This window comes from Manis javanica, chromosome 3, assembly GCF_040802235.1.
Source record: "Manis javanica isolate MJ-LG chromosome 3, MJ_LKY, whole genome shotgun sequence".
NCBI classification, from domain to species: domain Eukaryota; kingdom Metazoa; phylum Chordata; class Mammalia; order Pholidota; family Manidae; genus Manis; species Manis javanica.
In genome coordinates this window covers 217,765,476-217,781,586 of record NC_133158.1, presented here as the reverse complement: position 1 = coordinate 217,781,586, position 16,111 = coordinate 217,765,476, and positions in this window count along the sequence as shown.

The window sequence follows — 16,111 nt, the reverse complement described above, 5'->3', positions numbered from 1 at the left end:
CCTGTCTTAGGTTGTTCCTCCCTTGAGGAATCTTACCCATCTCTGGCTAACCAGCCATCTTCCGGGGCCATACAGGGAGATGTAAAGCTGGTAAGTGAGAGAGAAGAAATGTTCTTTGAAAATGTTAGCTTTTTGCTTCTTTGCAGATTTATGCCGCATGGCTTCTATGCCCAGCACTTGTCTTGAGGTATTCTTATCACTTGGAAGAATTATGGTACTTGGTAATTTTATGTATGAGGCACAAATTCTAGTAAAGGGCTGTAATTAGGAAGGAAGAAGAAAAACTATAGAAGTAGTAGATGGAAGAAAACATGAGAAGATTGATTAAGTGTCAAACAGGGTTATTCTATTCAGTCTTCCCCTATAACTCTATTTCTCTACTTTTCCTATAAAACTCTTCATCCCTAATTTCACTAGCATTACAAAAAAGAGGGGCATTCCAACTTAGGTGGAGATGGGGTAGTCAGTGTTTGACTAGCTACCTGCAGGTTTTGGTATTCTATGCCAAGATTGCCATCTGGCCTCTGTGTGTTCTATTTTTCAGGACCACTATCCTGAAAAGCTTCTGGGAAGTTTGTGTTCTCCTTCTTTCCATGCAGCTTAGCAAAGGTTAGCTTAGCCCTTGGCAACAATGCAAGCAAACACAAAGCCAATAGTATAATGGAGAATAACAAAATCAAGGTGGGTAATAGAGGGAGCCAGCTGTGAAGGCCCTTGATTTGTGAGGGGTCTTTCTCCAGCCTGAGCTTTGCTACACAGCTTGAGTAGCATGGCTCCCATCAAAAATGGAATACTACTCAGCTGTAAGAAAAAAACAAATCCTACCATTTGCAATAACATGGATGGAGCTGAAAGATATTATGCTCAGTGAAATAAGCCAGGTGGAGAAAGCCAAATACCAAATGATTTCCCTCATTTGTGGAGTACAACAGCAAAGTAAAACTGAAGGAATGAAACAGCAGCAGACTCACAGACTCCAAGAAGGGACTAGCAGTTAACCAAAGGGGAGGGTGGGGGAGGGCAGGTGAGGAGGGAGGGAGAAGGGGATTGAGGGGCATTATGATTGGCACACATGATGTGGGGGATCACGGGGAAGACAGTGTAGAACAGAGAAGACAAGTAGTGCCTCTGTGGCATCTTACTACACTGATGGACAGTGAATGCAATGGGGTACAGAGGGGACTTGATAATACAGGTGAATGTAGTAACCACAGTGATTTTTCATGTGAAACCTTCATAAGAGTGTATATCAATAATACCTCAATTTAAAAAATTTTTTTTAATGGGACACTCATTAAAAAAATTCTCCATAGGCAAATTTTTATGCAAAATTATAAAATTTGTAGGTAAAAGCAAAATCCACACAACCTTGAAGACTTTCAACACCCAAAACAAAAGGCCTATCCACAAAAGAAAAATAATCACATGGTCTTTATAGAATTATAATTTCTACTCTAAAAGACCTTGCTCAGAGAACCAAAACACAAGACACAAACTGAAAGAAAATATTTTCAAAACACATATTTGATAAAGGATTTGTACTCAAGATATACAAAAATCCATAAAACAAAAATGAGCCATTAAAAATATTTTACGATTTTAAAAAGTCTCACCTTAACATCCAAGAATTACATTGCCCCTATTTAGACAACTGCTTTGAAAAACCATGCCCCAACAAAAGCCACCATGCAATTTTACACAATAGCTCTGTTCATAAAGGCTAAAAACTTAAAGAAATCAGGATGTGTTTCAGCAGATGAATGCTTTGGCAAATTGGGGTACATCCATTACATCTCACTACAACCTGTACAGTGATTTGCCCAGTGAAGCTGGTGCCTTGATCACTGGAGGTTACAGGTCTACACCACGTGAGAAATGGTTTCTAACAGCTTCTTTGGGGTTATGAAGGCATCGGCCTTCCGCCAGCAGAAGGCTTCATTCTTCCCTGTGGGGTTGGAATGCATCACCCTCCCAGTACACGACATGGATGCGTTCACCAACCTGGAAGCTCTCCAAAATCCATATTTTGACACACTGGTATGACATATTATTAACTCCATTTTGATCCCCTACCCTTTCTCTGGAGAATGGAGGGGTGAGGCTGAAAATCTCAAGCTTCTAATCATGGCTTGGGCTTTCTGCCTGTCAGACACCCAGAAGAACCCACCCAGAACCACCTACTTTGAACAAAAGATGCCACATTTATTCAGGAAATACCCAGAGCTTTAGGAGCCCAGTGTCAGGATTGAGGCACAGACCAACATACATGTGTTCTACTGTACTTCCATGTTCACGGTAGCACATCCCAGGGAGAGGGTTGGGAAGTTGCGCTTCCACTATCCCAGGAGAAGGAGGATTTAAAACAGAAACTAAGTTAAGTTATACAAAAAATATAACGTATAACGTGTGACCCCAAGATGTACAGACTGAGATTCCAAATAAAAGGCCAATTTAGCTATAGAGACAAGTATCAGCTTCCATGGCTATTTGAGAGTCTGACAGGCTGTGTTTCTAACTGTCCGTTTGCAGCTCTGGGTGGAGAGTGAAGGCCCCTCCCACAGGGTGATGGAAAGAGACTTGTGCTCAGAGGAGAAGCCTGTCTTTTTTAAAATTCCACATTAAGTAATGTGAACATTAATAAAATACTAAGAATAGACTTAAGGTGCAAATTTTGTGCATTGAAAATTATAAAACATTGATAATTTAAAAACTAAGTAAGATTTAATACATGTAAAGTCTACTCATATTGATGGAAAGACTTAAATACTGTTAAGGTGGCAATGACACAAATGCAACCTACAGAGTCAATGTGATTTCTTTGAAAATTCACAGGCTTTAATGTACCAGCTCATCCTGACACGTGGAATTTCAAGGGAACCCAAAGAGCCCTTGAAAACAATCTTGACAAAGAAAATCAAAGCTGAAGGCTCATAGCCCCCAATATCTAATCTTAGTACAAAGTAACAGTAAATAAAACACTGTGACACTGACATAAACATACACAGTTGGCCCATGGACAGCAGGGCTATGAACTGCCCAGGTCCACTTGAGGGGATTTTTTTCCACAAATATATAGAAAAAATGTTTAAAGGCTTAAGACAATTTGAAACATTTGCTTTTTTCTAGCTTACCTTACAGTTAGAATACAGCACAAAACATGTATCATGTACAAAATATGTGTTAATTGACTGTTTTCATTATCGGTAAGTCTTTCAGTCAAAATAGGCAATCAGATTCAGACTAATACTTAAGTTTGCGGGAGTGAGATATTTTATGTGGATTCTGACTCTGTGGGATGTCAGCTACACAAAACCCCATGTTGTCAAAGGTCAACTGTATGCATAGATCAACAAAACTGAGTGGAAAGCCCAGAAGTGACCCCAACCATCTACAGTAAATTGCATCTAACAAGGGTGGACAACATTAAATTAGGGAAAGAATGGTCTTTTCAGCAAACAGTGCTGGGCAAATGACTGTCCATGTACAGAGGAATGAAACTGAACCTTAACTCATATCACATACAAAAATTAACTCAAAACAGATAAAGGGCATACATAATAGGTAAAATTATAGACTCTAGAAGAAAACATGAGGATAAACATTTATGACCTTGGATTTAGCCATGGTTTCTCAGATCTGACACCAAAGGACAAGCAACGGAAGAAAGCATAAATTAGAGTTCCCCCAAATTAAAAACTTTTCTGCATCAAAAGTCACCAACCAGAAAGTGAAAAACAGCCACAGAATGGAAGAAAATATCTCCACATTGTACATCTGACAAGAGCCTGTAACCCAGAAAACACCACAAACTTGTACAAGGCAACAAGACAACACCCAAATGTTTAAAGCGGATGAAAAATTCCAAGCAAGACATACAAACGTTCAACAAGCACATGAACACAGCAGTACTTGCTATGGAAATGCAAATTAAACCACAGTGACGACCCCCTGCAAGCACACAGCAGTGGCCATACTCAGGAAAATTCAAAATCACGTGTTGCCAAGGATGTAGAGGAATTGGAGCCCCTAACTTTTGCTTGTGGAAATATAAAATATGCAGCTTGTGTACAACAGCTTGGCATTTCCTGATAATATATAATACAATTACCTAATTGTGGGTAAACACCCACTCCTAGATACATATACCAAAGAAATGAAAAAGCTGTTGAAACAGAAACTGGCCCATGAGTTCTTGGCAGCACTGCTCACCACAGCAAAAAGGTAGAAACAAATCAAATGCACTTAACGGGGTGAATGGATGAACAAAACAGGGTTGACCCATAAACTACATTATTCTGCCAAATACAGAAATAAGGAAAAATGGTCCAAAGCTGCTTTGAAAACTGTGTGTGTGGAGGGCGTCCCCAGAAACTCGAGCACAGAATTAACATATGATTAGTAATTCCATTTCAGGGCATTTACACAAATGACATGAAAGCAGGGACTTAGACATTCCACACTCATGTTCACAGCTGCATGATTCACAACAGCCAAAAGGTGGAGATGACCCTGATGTCCAGACAGATGAAAAAAATGTGGTCTCTACACAGTGGAGTAAACAAGGGTTCTAGAACCTGCTACACACATGGACACCAAAGCCATTATGCTCAGTGAAATGTGCCCCTCAAAGAATGACAAATATTATGTGATCCCACTTATGTGAGGTCCTGGAGAGCCCAACTGAGGTAAAGTCTCGGGAACAGTTACAGAAAAAGGAAACTGCATCAGGACAGAAAGATGTGTGCACACAGCTGGGGCGGGTGGTGACAGCTGCGGTGGGTCTGTGCATTGGATTATCATGTGGAGACCCTAATACTTCCCTAAATTTGGAGTCATGTGGTAGTTTCCTGGAAGCATGTCCCCGTTTGGGGTGAACTCTCCAGCATTTTGTGTGAAGTGGCAACTGTGGTAAAGTGAGATGCTAGGAAATTCAGTATAAAGTGAATCTGTAATGACACTACAAGTTTTCTGTAGGTTTTAAATTGCTGGAAAGTAAAATAGTTTGCAAAATAACCATAAGAAAAGCACAGCAGACATAACATCCTGTCAAGAGATGCCAAGCCCTCCCCATCCAGTTCACACGAAGGGGGCGCTACTCACCTTGCAGGGGTCCAGGGATCTTTAGAAGGCATGTGGGATGATCCCCTGTAGCCACTGGGCCTTGGGCGTTGGGACGACCTGGGGTACAAACAGTGGGATTTTAGAATTCCAGTTTCCCAGCCTACTCCACCAAAGACCAGTTAGAACTAAAAATGAATTCAATAAACTTGTAAAATACCAAACCAACATACAAAAGTCGGTTGCTTGTATTCACTAAAGACTAACATCAGTGAGATTAAGGAAACAATGCCCTTTACAAGTGCATCATAAAAAATAAAGTGCTGTGGGTGAAATTGCAGTATTTCCAGAATCTCTCACCTGGCCTTAGTAAATCTCCACATCAGCAGGTGTTTCCAAGGGGTGGAGAGAAGTAGTCCATCTCTATATCAACAGGTAATTATAAGGACTAGCGAGGGAATATCTGGCCTGGATAAGTTCAGCAGGGCCCCTTCTTCCACAGCCAGGTTTTGAGAGACACTGGCGAGCAGAAGTGGACTGATCTCGGTTCGAAAGTATTTTGCCCCGGAATTTTCCCTGGAAGTTACAGGTACCTGAGAACAAACTTAACCGAGGAGGTGGGAGGCCTGAGCTCCGAAAACTGTGGACACTGCAGACGTGGGCGGGAAGAGTTAGGTTATTACAAGTCCCCTCTGCCCACAGCAACGTGCAGACTCCGGGCGACCCCCACCGAAACTCCGTCGCACTCCTCACAGGAGCGGAGCAAACACCCTACAGTCGGAATCTAATCCCCACACAGCCATCCTGGGAAAGCAGAGCCGGGGCGCCGCACCCTGACCTCCCACTACACTGCGGAGCTGCAGCAACTGAGATGCCGCGTGGCGCCAGAGCAGACGCGGGTGCCCACGCCCTCCGCCCCCCAAACCCGCTCTGCCCAAGGAGCCTGCTCACGAGACCCCGGACCCAGGCCGCGGGTGGGGGCCGCCCTCGGTCGTCGGGCTGGATCAGTGCCGCGCTGCGTTCCGGGGGCCTCCCAGGCGGCCGCCACCCCGGGGAGCCTTCCCAGGAAACCTCCCCGTGTGCTCGGCGCACAGCAAGGGCTGCGGCCCGGTAAGCGGGCCGCCTCAGCAGCCAAGTTCCTTGACCCCACTCCCGTCTCAGAGCCTCGTTTGGAAGGAGGCCTGGAGCCTGCCGGGCGTCCCGCAGGTGCGGCCAATCCACCCGCTGCACGGGGCACGGGGCCCAGGGCGCGCAGACACGGGCTCCTGGGGATGCGCTGGACGCCGCGCACCCGCCCCGGCCCCGCCGCGCCGCCCTCCGCAACCGGAGCCCAAACTCACCCGCGCCCCGAACTCGCCCCGAGCACCGTCCGCCGCACCCGCAGCCCAAACTCACCCGCGCCCGCCTCGCCCCCAAACTCCGAGAAGACCCCGTTCCCCGCCGCAGGCCTTCCTCCCCCGGCCCTGGAGGGGAGCGCTCGGCATGCGGCGCACGGGGAGCCTCTCCTCTCCTTTCCTTCCCGTGGGTCCCGAGGAAACCGAGCCGTCACTGCGGACACGGCCCGCGGGGTCCCGGGAACGCCACGGAGCCGGACAAACCCCGGCTCCCCTCAGCGCGAGAAGCAAAGTCCCGCGGCCTGAACGCACGTGCGCTGCGCGGGTCCACAATGAGAGCCCAGGCTCCGCCTGCGGGCCACGGGGGGCGGTACGGGAGGAGCGGCCACAGCTCAGAGGAGGTGGCGCCGCCTCGTGGCTAAAATGATGAACCACAACACTTTGGGAATTCAAACCGCAGTGGGCACGAATTTCTTACATCTTCTCCAAACAATTTGTTGGAGACCATACACAATGAAATTGAAGGTAGACACAGCTTTACAACTTACACCAAAATTCACTCACAATTCTCCATAGGCAAATATTAAATGCAAAATTATAAAATTCTAGGTAAAAGCAAGAAAATCTACACAACCTTGCTGATGACTTTTAACACCCAACACCAAAAGCCTATCCACAAAAGAAAAATAATAAATTTCTTGGTCTTCATAGAATTAAATTTTCTACTCTAAAAGATCTTGTTCAGAGAACCCAAACACAAGACACACAATGGTAAAAAATATTTGCAAAATACACATTTGATAAAGGATTTGTACTCAAGATACACAAAAATCCATAAAACAGAAAAGAACCATTAAAAAATATTTTACCAGTGAAAAGGTAAGTCTCACCTTAGGATCCAAGAATTGTGTCACCAGTATTTAGACGACTGCTCTGAAAAACTGTCCCAAAAAAATACACCATGCAATTTTTCACAGTAACTCTATTCATAAAGACTAAAAATGTATGCTCTCCAAACTCCATATTTGGAGACACTGGTATGACCTATTATTAACTCCGTTTTTATCACTTCCCCTTTCGCTGGAGAATGGAGGGGTGAGGCTGAAAATTCCAAGGTTCTAATCATGGCGTGGGCTTTCTGCCTGTCAGACACCCGAGCAGAACCCTCCCAGAACCACCTACTTAGTATAAAAGACACTCTTACCCAGGAAATTCCCAGGGCTTTAGGAGCCCAGGGTCAGGAATGAGCCATAGACCAATATATGTTTTCTGTTGCATTTCTGTGTTCATGGTGGCACATCACAGGAAGAGGGTCAGGAAGTTCTGCTTCCACTATCCTAGGATAAGGAGGATTTAGAACAAAAACTAAGTTGACTTATTAAGAATGTTATAATGTTTGACCCCAATGTGTATGGATTAGATTCCAACTAAAAGGCTGATATGGCTGTAGTGACAAGTATTAGCTTCCACAGCTATCTGAGTGTCTGAGCGAGGCTGTTTCTATAACTGTCCATTCACAGCTCTGGGTGGGGAGTGTGGGCAACCCCCCCGGAGTGGTGGAAAGAGCCCTGGGCTCAGAGAAGGAGCCTGTCTTACACCAGAACTGGGACTTTGGTCTAAAGTTGCCAGGCAAACACAAGTTAAATTTGAATTTCAGAGAACAAATAATTTTTTGGACATACCTATATTAAAATATTTTTTGCTATCATCTGAACTATACCCTGTGTTTTTACACCGAGTCTGGCAGCCCTACCTTAGGCCAGTCATGTAAATGCTTGGAGCTTCAATTTCCTCATCTGAGTGATAGAATGATGCCCGCTGTAGAGTGCTGTGCTTAGTACCAACTGGGACCACTGCAGGGGGTGGGGAGTTGTTCTTGACCCTCTGAGGGTTGCTGGATTTGAAAACTAAACTGACAAAGATTAACCAGAGAAAAGTGCACCCATTTATTCATAGCTTTTATGCGATAGAGGAGACTTCAAAAGGAAGTGAGGACCCAGAGAAGCGTTTGGCCCTGAGCATTTTTGTGCAGGTTTGATAAGAGGTGGGCAGCTGTGGAGAAACAGGACGGGGTAAGGAGCAGGAGGCAGCGCAGTGAGCAGGGGGAGCTTACCAGGACCTGCTCGTTAGGATTCTTCCTTGTGTCCCTTTGTCTTCAAAGAAAAGGATTCTCCTCTCTTCTGGGTATAGGGAGGGTGCCTCTCACATAAGGGGTGTATGATCTGTTTCAGGGGGAAAGGATGTGGAGAAGGTCAGAGTGAACTTCTGGCTTCTTTGATTTTTACCAAACTCCTTCGGCTTTAAATATTCAATATTCCAAGTTACCATCGTTTGGGGTAGCATATCCTGGACCCCATCCTTACAGTGGTTGACATGACCTAGAATCTGTAGTCTTAGGCACTCCTAGAATAGTTCTGCAATAGTTATAAGTCTGTGTGGAGTAACACAAATTTATGTTTTAATTTTTCTACTTAATAGATATTCTTCTTGGATATCCATAAAGTGAGGTAATAATAGTATCTACCTCAAATTATATTTATGAGACTTAAATGAGTCAATGAATGTAAAATGTTTAGTCCTGAGCATGGTACATTATAAATGCTTAATAAATGATACCTAGTTACGCCTGCAGTTGTGCAAATATGATGTAATATCATCCAAATGAATTGAGGAGACTTTGAAATGAATCATTCAACTGAGGATGATTTACTGAGTCATATTTCAGCACTAAGTGCTGATGGGCAATACTTGTCCTTCCCACTGGTTATCAGAGAGGGACAGAAATGGCCAAGTTTAGATGGGGAAGACATTTACAAATCTTCCTGAGTATGTAAGAGACAAAGATAACACCTTTGTGATACTTTTTGAAGGATATAAAAAAAATTTTATGACTCTTAGCCCATTCTTTAAACTCAGAAGGAATTGACAGCTGATGCCTGCATTTTACCAGAGGCAAAAACATGCCTCCTCAGCAAATGGTGGGTTTACTGCAGTCTAAGGTGTACTAGCGGCAGAGGCTAAGACTCTCCCTGCTTATCAAATGAAGCTGACCCAGTCTTGGTCACAGCATCGCCGAATGGAAAGGTGGCCTTGCAGGATTTCTCTAAATCCCTGATGGCAGAGAAGAATGAATTAACCAAACAGCCCATCAGGGGATTTCAGGAAAGGCTCTTAATAGAGGAAAGCATTAACATGTAACCACACAGAAAGGCGGACATTAGTGGCACCTAGACATTAGTGGCAGCAGTTTCAGTTTTTAACTTTTCTTGAGCTTGTTTAAAAATCATGGATATTTGTTCAGCTGCATCTCCTGTACCGTCAGTGCTGACACATCAGGGACCTCGGAGATTTAATGGAAAAGTGAGCTGAGATGCAAATGGCAGCATCAGACCCGGCAGCTATCAGACAAACGGAAAACCCATCTTTCCTCCGCAGCCCTGAGCCCATCCTGATTTGTGTTGCAGATTTTTTACGCTCTTTTCTCTCTTTCTCTCTGCTGTTTTCTTTATCAACTTTCTCCATCCTAAAACTCTCACAACCCAATCTCCATGTTGCTGCCTCCTAACTCATTTCTAACATTTGGTAGGTGTACTTGCAGAAATAACTGTGCCTTTCCTTGAACTGATGTGCTGGGTGTGGAGCGGAGAAGTATCTGTTTATAGCACTTCAAGGGCAATAGGCAGACTCACGTCAATCAAGTGACTCAGTATGAACTGACATGTAAGATACCCCTTGGGAGTGATTTTTTGCTTTTTTGTTCAGTTGAAGTGCTTGTCATTTCTTTAAATTTCATATTTCTTCAGATGCAATGGAGGCATTGTAGTGAATGTAAAATGCACAAGTAAAACATTTACTTAAAAAGCAACAGCCTTGAAACAGTATAGCATTCACAAGTCAGATACAGTTTCTTATTCCATGGTAAGCATTTGCTAATGTGAAGCTTTATTGTGTAAACCCACCTGCATATGCAATGGTACACAATTCCCTGACAACATTGGTTGAGTCATGAAATAGTCTTAAAGCTGAAAAATAAGTTACATTTTCTGATAAAACTTAGGGTCTTCTGTGAGGCCTCAGGGGTTTGATTTCCCATGAACCTCTTTAGATTCCCTTGTGGTTCCCAAGCCTCTGTTTTGGTTCTTTTTTTCTAATTTTCTCTTTCTTTCTCCCAGAAAAATTCAGAAAGTCATCATTACTGAACATGTGTTCACTGTTTCCCACCATACTCTCCATGTGGCTTTGCATCCCAGAAGGGGGCAGCTAGGCAGTGGGAGTGGCAGCCTGGGGGCTGACCAGCTGAGCAGGCTGATAGAACCAGCCTGTCACCCTCATCTCCCCTTCTCCTCACTTCCACCCTCTGCCTTCCCACCTCCTCCCACTGTCCCCAGCACTTTAGACAAAGGCAATACAACATGAGCTTTGGGGTCAGGCACACCTGTCTTTGAATCCTCCCTCCTCCCAAGCTGTGTGACCTGATAAGCTGCCTGCTCCACCACGTCAGTGTTTCTTCACTTGACATGTGGCCAGGGTCACCATTTGCCCTGCTTTTTCTGGGCCAGTCTAGGTGTATGCTTTGTGTCCTGACATACTCATTAATATTGCCTCTGTTCAATGTCTCAAGTATCCTGAATAGACTGTAAAAATGAGGCATTTTAGATGTCTACTATAGTGCCTAGTACATAGTTCCTTGAGATGGTAACTTCTGCTGTTATTCATAATGATTTGAAGGGATCCTCCCACCAGATCTCAGTGGATTACTTGATGTGGTGAGCTGGATGTGAGCTTAGAAAAGTCCATTTTGTTTTTGGACTTTGTTTTAGAAACAATTAATGCCCACCTAATTTTTTATGATCTCAACTGAATGTAGGGCTCACTGGAATAAAGTAACCAAAGCAAGAAGCGGTAATGACCAGTTTAGGCTGGAAAGGAGAAGGGAAGTTGGGCACAATTTCATTGTGAACAGGAAAAGAAAAGTGACATTTAAAGCAAAAACAAAACAAATAAAGCATTTCAGAGCAGGGTAGAATAAATCTCAGGCATAGATGGCTTTTCCAAAAGTAGTTCTCCTCAGTGAGCTCTGTGGGTAGAGCCTGAGCTGAGCAGCCTGCCCACACAGGGCCCTGGGAAGACGGGTGAGGTGTCTCAGCAGAGAGGAGGGGGCCCCAGTGATGCTCAAGGTAAAACATCATCTATAGTGGAAATAGCAGACGAATCCACAGGAAAACCTCTGTTAGGGAGAAAACCAAGAATTGGCCTTGTCTTAGTTTTTCTGAGTCATAAACACACTGCCGAACTGATTAACTGCTCAAAGTTATGTGCCAGACCCTGAACTGCACCCTGGTCATGTGGGATGTGACACACATTCCCTGCCCCAAGTAGCTCAGACTACAGACAAGGAGAGACACATGGCAGTGACAGCACTCTGTACTGTGGAAAGGCATGCTGTGTAAGTTGGGAAAGGTAACCTCAGTAACAAAGGGCCCCAAGCCCTATCACTAGCCACAATAGACGGCATTTCCAACTGGTATTGCAGAATAGTGCAGGAGTTTGCAAGATAGTCCTCATGTGGCTCTAACTATTCCCATGGCCTTAGAGTTCTCTTTTGGATACTTCACAGCCAGTCAACAGGTAGAAGAAAGAGGAAACTACAGGGTGTCACAGGAATATTTTTTGGACTAGGTTTGGAAGTGGTGCCCACAAGCCATTTGTCAGAGTTAGTCACATTGGCCCAACATAATGCAGTATCTTGGCAGCCACTACCTGGTAACAATTCTACAGGATGAAGTGGGAGAATTAGTCTTTTCTGAACAGCCAGCTATTCATGGGACTTATACATGGAGGAGTATGTGAGGGAAGCTCAGAAGAGAGAGAGAACCCAAACGTGCATGCATGTGTGTGTGTGTGTGTGTGTGTGTGTGTGTGTGTGTGTGCGTGTGTGTGTGTATTTCTGGAGTGAGGGATAGATCCTAGCAATGGCTCCATGGAATAATTGATATTTTAACCAAGTTTTACAAAAGAAATAGTATTTAACTCATGAAGGGCATTAAGAAAAGACAGTTTAAATAGAAGGAACAGCATGTGTAAAGGTACTGGAGAATTCATTCCGTCATTTATACAACAAATCCTATAAAAATGTCTTTGAAGTGCCAGAAATCATTTAAAATGCTGGGAATGCTGCTGTACACAGAACAGACAAGGGCTCCACTCTCCTAACCCAATATTCTAGTGGAAGTAGAAAAACCACACAGAGGCAACTAAGTACACAACTCCAAACATCAAGGAGCATGTTGGGTGGAAGAACCACATAGCTGTAAGCAGGGCTGGAGCAAAGGGTTAATGTTGAAAGTGCAGAAAAAGCAAGTGAGAAATGATGAGACTGGAGAAGATGGAAAAGGCCAGCCAGGAAGTAGCCTTCGTGCATTAACAGGTACCAGCAAGAGGAGATGGCAGAGCTGTGAATTATGGAAGGTCCCTGGCTTGTGACAGAAAGACTCCAGGTGTGGCTGCAGGGAGACTGATTATAAGGCTGCCTGAATAGCCTCGGTGTAAAGTAGGAGCCATGGTTGGAGGGGTGGAAATGTGAGCGGGTGCAGTGCACACAGGGGGCTTGCCCCTCCTTCCAGGTTTCAGGCAGAAAATGGGCAGAATGTGTTTCCCTAACCCAGTCCAGTCCTCTGGTTTGTGTAAATTTTTACTTTTAAAATTTTGTATATATATCATCACAGAAAAATCTAAAACTTAAAATGTTACCCATGTTATTACACAGTGCTGGGTACAGAGGAATACATGTACATGTCTGTGTGTACATAGACACATATATATTTATGTCTATGTGCATAGATATATTTTGTAAACTCTGCTCCACCTGTGTGTACACAAGTTCCCCCACTGTCTCTGCCCCTTTCCCCACTGCAGATGCTCTCCTCTCCCCACCTGTACTCCGATACTTGCATCAGGTGGAATCACTGTGTGGAAGCCCGCACCTTGCTGGGGCTCCAAGGTAGCCCCCTCCCTTGGAATTCCCTCCACACCCTGCTCAGGCTCTGACTACCCATCCCATGCCATGACACCACCTCCTGAGGCTGCCCTCTTTACCCTGCCTGGGCTCTGGGCCCTGCCTCAGTCACCTCAGCATTCCAGCACTCTGCCACAGCCACCTACCTCACTCAGACCTCTTGAGGAGCTCTACAACAACACCATTCCAGATGAGAAGGGGGGAAAGAACAAGGGCAAGACAAAAAGTTGAAACACACAAATTTTTTTTAATCAGAAAATGGAGTTGACAGAGATGGAAGCAAGACTTGTGTGTTTTTATTTAGTGTTTTTTGACGAAGTAAATCCTTAAATATTTAAAACAAGAGTTCCTAAAATTGAAAGTAAGTATACTTACATCCATAACTGGTAACAAATACATCAAGAAACTGATTGTTGCAATGCTTTAAGGCAAATAATTTAACATGCTTAACAGGGGGCTTGCCCCTCCTTCCAGGTTTCAGGCAGAAAATGGGCAGAATGTGTTTCCCTAACCCAGTCCAGTCCTTCTGGTTTGTGTAAATTTTTACTTTTAAAATTTTGTATATATACCATCACAGAAAAATCTAAAACTTAAAATGTTACCCGTGTTATTAGACAGTGCTGGGTACAGTGGAATACATGTGTTCTCAGGATGAAAGAGATCTAAAGTTTAACTCAGGAGTTAAAAGCAATAATACTGATATTGTTATTTTAGAATATATGTATTAAAAGATATAGAAATGAATATGTTACTTTTAGCAACTGTTTTCAGTGTAAGAGAAAAGCAATGTAAGTATAAAAATTTTTTAAGTTAAAGTAAAACTTCAGTATTGTTAAATTTGAATAGAAAATTTCAATATGAACAGAGAATTTAAAAATACATACATGCATATTTTCCCCTACTTTTGCCCACTGAAGGACCTAGAAGGATTGATGACCCAGTGGCAGTGAGCACCCTCAACAGCCAGAGTTCTGTCTCTAACTAGTTTCCCCATGAAAGGAACCAGGGCTCTTTAGAGAAGTGGCTGGTTCTGGGTCTGGGAGAGGGGGTGCACTTGGTGAGCCGGGGACACCTTTTCTGTGCCAGGAAAAGAGGCAGTTTGAAGGGGCTCTTACTGGCCAAAGATGGGAAATTGCAGCTTCAAAATGAATGACATACACTGACTATATGCAAACCTGTAAATCAATAAAATGATATTCAGAAAAGAGAAAAACAAAGATAAAACAGGCAAAACAAATTTGAGGTCTGCTCCTTACTATTAAAGGGACAATTCAAATACATAACTATATACCTTGCCTTTACAGAAGAAGCAGTTGATGAGCTAAATCTCTCCCTCACTCCTTCTCTCCAACAAAGACTGCCAACTAATAAACATAAAAGGAATGATAAAAATAGAGAAATCAACATTTTACAACCCCTGGTGAAGTCACTGCTGGAGGCAAGAATCATCAATGGATGATTAAGCCATTAGGTGACACACTGACAGAGAGCTGGATCCCCTAGTGCTGCTCAAGTCTGACTCCACAGATGATCTGATGGTTTAAAAAGAGAAATAGAACTTTATGAGGGAGAGATGAGGCTGTTTGCTACTGATAAAGAGTCAGTTAGATGTACCTCATGAGGTAATGGGAAATCATACAGCATCAATGATGATGTCTTGCCTGAAATGTTTAACCTGAATGTAATCCAGCCTCTGTATCCACACTCCAGGTTACAGAGAATTCATGGGTAAGTGAAATAATGTAAATGCCACCAATAATTCAGAAGCTGGACAAATTCAAAAACTAGGCCATTCTGTGGGACAGCTGGCCTAGTCACTTCACCAAGTTAATGTCATTCCAGAGAAAGGGGTAGGGGAGCACCATTATAGATCTTAAGTGACTTAAGACATGTAACGACCAAACACAGAGAGGAGTGGATCCTGGTATGACTAAAATAGGAGTAACATACGTTTTTTTGGAGCAATTGGCAAATTTTGAATATGGATCAGGTATTAGATGATGATAATAGAAAAGTATCATTATTTATGTTAGCTATAGAATGGTATTGATTTTAAGAAGAAAAAAGTTCTGATTTTCATGGTGTTCATTTAATTTAAAATATTTTGGCTAAAAAATTGATGATGTAAACATGGCAAAACTGTTGATAACTATTCATCTAGGTAACGAATATATAGGCAATCACTATACTCTATTTTCCTGTGTGTTTGAAAATATTTATGATAAAAAGTTAAAAGTAATTCTGATTCCTAGGCCCCAAACCAGACCTACCGAATGAACCTAAAGCCTTGCTGGCATCTGTATTTTATCAAATATCCCATCTTGATGAAGAAATGAGTGAATGAATGACTTTTTAATCCATTGTAATCTTTTTCAACAAATATTTATCAGGCCCCTACTACAGGCCAGGAACTTTTCTAGGTGCTGAAGATTCAACTCTGAACAAAACATACACAAAGGATCATAAACCTGTGGAGCTTGGCACCCTGCCTTGTCCACAGTAGGCCTCTTTTTAAGTTAAAGTAGAACTTCAGTATTGTTAAATTTGAATAGAAAATTTCAATATGAACTCACCCTCACCCGGACAGGAGACACCTCTTTAAAGCAAACCAACTTTTTAAAACTGTTAAATATAACATAAACCCAGAAAACTGCCTAAAACAGATGGACAGATTAATGAATTGTTAGGCAGTAACACCCCCACC